This window comes from Anopheles ziemanni (assembly GCF_943734765.1).
Source record: "Anopheles ziemanni chromosome X unlocalized genomic scaffold, idAnoZiCoDA_A2_x.2 X_unloc_24, whole genome shotgun sequence".
NCBI lineage: Eukaryota > Metazoa > Arthropoda > Insecta > Diptera > Culicidae > Anopheles > Anopheles ziemanni.
In genome coordinates, this window is record NW_026689790.1 from 332,501 (window position 1) to 337,176 (window position 4,676).

Consider the following 4,676-nt stretch of genomic DNA (forward strand, 5'->3'; position numbering starts at 1 on the left):
CGGTGGTGTGGTGTGGTGTGGTGTGTGGAGTCGAGCATCGCGCGCCGTTGCCTTCTTCGGAGTGTTGTGGGTACGCAAGTGCTTGCAGTGCAAAGAGGTTGGTGATGGAGTGACATTGCCTTCACCATGGAGTTGCGGGTACTTAGGTACTTGCAAGGAGATGGTGGTATGGTGGTGTTGCGTGTGTGGTGTTCGATTAGAAAGATATAATTTCTAAGTCCGGATTAGTGCTGTCAGTGGGGCCGCCGCTAACAGGTCCTGCACGGCCACCGTGGGGCTTGACTTGGCGCTATTCCGGACTTGGGGCGATCACGATGTCCCCGTGCGGGACTTAGAAGATGGAAGAACACAAGTACCCTTATCCCATGACTTGTGAGCGATTGGCATACGTTACCACATGAAGAGAAAAATTGGCTAAGTCCCGGATCCATATTATATGAAGAGAAAAATCGGCTAAGTCCCGGATCCATATTATATGAAGAGAAAAATTGGCTAAGTCCCGGATCCATATTATATGAAGAGAAATATCGGCTAAGTCCAGGATCCATATATAATAACCTAATAATCGGCTAAGTCCAGGATCCATATATAATAACCTAATAACAGGCTAAGTCCAGGATCCATATAATATGAAGAGAAAAATCGGCTAAGTCCCAGATTGGGTCTGTCAGAAATACACTTCCAAGTTACCACACAAGCAAGCAAGATGGCCTAGTGATGGATCCATATGATATGAAGAGAAAAATCGGCTAAGTCCCAGATTGGGTCTGTCAGACATACACTATCAAGTTACCACACAAGCAAGCAAGATGGCCTAGTGATGGATCCATATGATATGAAGAGAAAAATCGGCTAAGTCCCAGATTGGGTCTGTCAGAAATACACTTCCAAGTTACCACATGAGCAAGCAAGATGGCCTAGTGATGGATCCATATAATATGCAGAGAAAAATCGGCTAAGTCCCAGATTGGGTCTGTCAGAAATACACTTCCAAGTTACCACATGAGCAAGCAAGTTACCACATGAAGAGAAAGCCGGCAAAGTCCGGGAATGTTACCACATGAACTGGAAAATGGGCAACAACCTACCTTCACAGGGAACGTGAATAACTAAGGCTGTAGACATCGGATCGACAAGCCAAAGACTGATATGGAAAGGAAATGAGTAGTACTAGCTTTCCTGAGAGTTGCAGAGCTTAGACTGCATATGAACGGAAGTTATTAAGCGTCAAAGTCAGAAAAGTTGCCCGAAGGAACACAAGTTCCAACTTAGAGCATGAATACCGCCTAGACGGTAAGAGGTACGGCCAGGCTGAGGAATAAGAAAATGTTGGCCAACATGTTCCCTAACTATCCCCCGAAGACCGTAAAGCAATCCAACATCAACCAAGAAAGTTATAGCCCGATCAAGGAAACACCTACTTTGCACCGATATTGCACCAAATACATGTACCAAGCACCTTCGGTTGCATACCTGCAGGGGCTTACCATAGTAGGCCATGGAAGACCGATATACCGAACATAATCACTTTCTATCTCCTCGGGTGTTGGAGGTAGCGCTTTGCGGTACAAGAACGAAAGTTAGACCATATCTTGGTGCATCTTTTTGCCAAAAAACACAAGACCCTATCTACCAAGGCAAGAAAGTTGTGTGGGGACAAAATGTCCAAAAGTGCCCAAAGTGGCACACTTGAACCATATATTCGAGAAAAACACAAGTGTGGGCCCGAGCTAGCAAGTTGAAATGTTCTGACCGTCAGTAGCCCTAGTTGAGGTGCACTTATCATTATATGAGGCCAACGTGCCAGCTAGTCTCTAAAGGGGCGATATGGGTGTTCCAAGGTTTGTACCCAATTGAGGAAAAAACAGGGTAAGGTACGGTGTACCGCGAATAACTCGGGCTATAGATGTCCGATCGATGAGTTTGGCATATGTATGGAAAGGTCTCGACGAGACCTAACTACCCTGAAAGTATGAAGGCAAAGACTTGAATGACCGGGAAGTTATTAAGTGCACAAGTGGTAAAGTTGCACCAAAGTCCATGTTACCCGAAGTGGTACATGAACACCCAATATTCGACCAAAACACAAGTTTAGAGACGAGCTAGCGAGCTACATTGTTCAGACCGTCAGTAGCCCGCATCAAGACACGCATTTCATTATATTGAGCCTAGCCGCTAGCTCGACTCGAAGTCGGTCATATGGTTGGTTGATGGTTTGGACCGACCACGTGGTGTACCAAGGTGATGTACCTTTCATGAATTAAAACTCTGGCTGTATGGCACTGAGCGACAAGCTAAGGTGTGATTTGGAATAGTCTTGAGTGGGACTATTTAGGAAAAATGCGAACAAAAAATCACAAAGTCCTTGGGCGAAGCTATTAGCGAAACATAGAGCAAATTGGTACCAAAAACTATGGAAATGGGACTTGAGTCAAAAATAACCGCAAGTTGGAGAAGAGATAGCAAGCTTGCGTAGAACAATTATATTTGTTGCATGGTATCACCAACAAAAAAGTATATGGGGCCAAGGTGCTGGCTGGCCTCCAAAGTGGAGATATGGGCGATCCAAAGTTTGTACCCAAGTACGAACAAGTATGGAAAAAACAGGGTAAGGTACCAAGTACCATTAATAACTTCGGCTGTAGATGGCCGAGCGAGGCAAACGGCTCACCGTTGGAAAGGTCTTGGGGAGACCTATCTACCCTGAAAGTTTCATGAGGCTGAGTTGAAAGACCACGGAGATATTAGGTGATGATGGTCCAATTCGGGGACCAAGTCGCAGGAAATGGCGCTTGACCAAAATCACCCTTGGAAGGTGAATACCGGCTTACCGGTAAGAGATAGCGACTTGCGTAGAATATTCATAAGTTGGGCGTGTAGAGACGCAACTTTTATTATATGGGGCCAACCCGGTCAGGGTGCTCCAAGTCGGTCGTTTGGTTGGTTTATGGTTTGGGCCGACCACGTGGTGTGCCAAGTTGAGGTACCTTTCATGAATTATAACTTGGTCAGTTTGCCACCGAGCGACAAGCTGCGGTGTGTTTTGGAATGGTCTTGAGTGGGACTATCAAGGAAAAATACCAATCGAAAATCAGCTTGTCCATGGCCGAAGCTATTAGTGAAACATATAGCAAAATGGGTCCAAAAACGAATGAAATGGGAATTGGACCAAGAATAACGGCAAGTTGGAGAAGAGATAGCAAGTTGGCGTAGAACAATTATATTTGGTGCATGGCATGACCAACAAAAAAGTATGGGGCCAAGGTGCTAGCTGGCCTCCAAAGTGGAGATATGGGCGATCCAAAGTTTGTACCCAAGTACGAACAAGTATGGAAAAAACAGGGTAAGGTACCAAGTACCATTAATAACTTCGGCTGTAGATGGCCGAGCGAGGCAAACGGCTCACCGTTGGAAAGGTCTTGGGGAGACCTATCTACCCTGAAAGTTTCATGAGGCTGAGTTGAAAGACCACGGAGATATTAGGTGATGATGGTCCAATTCGGGGACCAAGTCGCAGGAAATGGCACTTGACCAAAATCCCCCTTGGAAGGTGAATACCGGCTTACCGGTAAGAGATAGCGACTTGGCGTAGAATATTCATAAGTTGGGCGTGTAGAGACGCAACTTTCATTATATGGGGCCAACCCGGTCAGGGTGCTCCAAGTCGGTCGTTTGGTCGGTATATGGTTTGGGCCGACCACGTGGTGTACCAAGTTGAGGTACCTTTCATGAATTATAACTCGGTCAGTTTGCCACCGAGCGACAAGCTGCGGTGTGTTTTGGAATGGTCTTGAGTGGGACTATCAAGGAAAAATACAAATAGAAAATCAGCTTGTCCATGGCCGAAGCTATTAGTGAAACATATAGCAAAATGGGTCCAAAAACGAATGAAATGGGACTTGGACCAAGAATAACGGCAAGTTGGAGAAGAGATAGCAAGTTGGCGTAGAACAATTATATTTGGTGCATGGTATGACCAACAAAAAAGTATATGAGGCCAAGGTGCTGGCTGGCCTCCAAAGTGGAGATATGGGCGATCCAAAGTTTGTACCCAAGTATGGCAAAAACTGGTAGAGGTACCTTTCATGAATTACTGCTCAGGCTGTATGGCACTTAGCGGGACGCTTGGCTCTGGTATGGAATAGTCTTGAGTGGGACTATCAAGGAAAAATACGAACAAAAAATCACCATGTCCACGGACGAAGGTATTAGCGAAACTTAGAGCGAAATTGCGACCAAGTCGCTGGAAATGGCCCTTGGACCAAGTATACCGTCAAGGCGGTACGAGATAGCGAGTTGACGTGGAATATTTATAAGTTTGCCTCAACGAGACGAAAGTTTAATTATATGGGGCCAACCCGCTCAGGGTTGTCCAAGTCGGTCATATGGCTGATCGAAATTTTCGACCAAGTACTGAGAAAACAGGGTAAGGTAAAGTGTACCTCGAATAACTTTGGCTGTAGATGTCCGAGCGAGGCAAACGGCATAGCGTTGGAAAGGTCTTGAGGTGTTCTAGGACACCCTGAAAGTTTGAAAAGGCTATCTGGAAAACTCGTGGAGATATTAGAGAAACATTGGGCCCAAAAGATACCAAGTCGCAGGAAATGGGCCCTCCAAGAACACCCTAAAATCCCAATTACGGCTAAGTTGCAGGCCAGCTAGCGAAGTGAAATGTT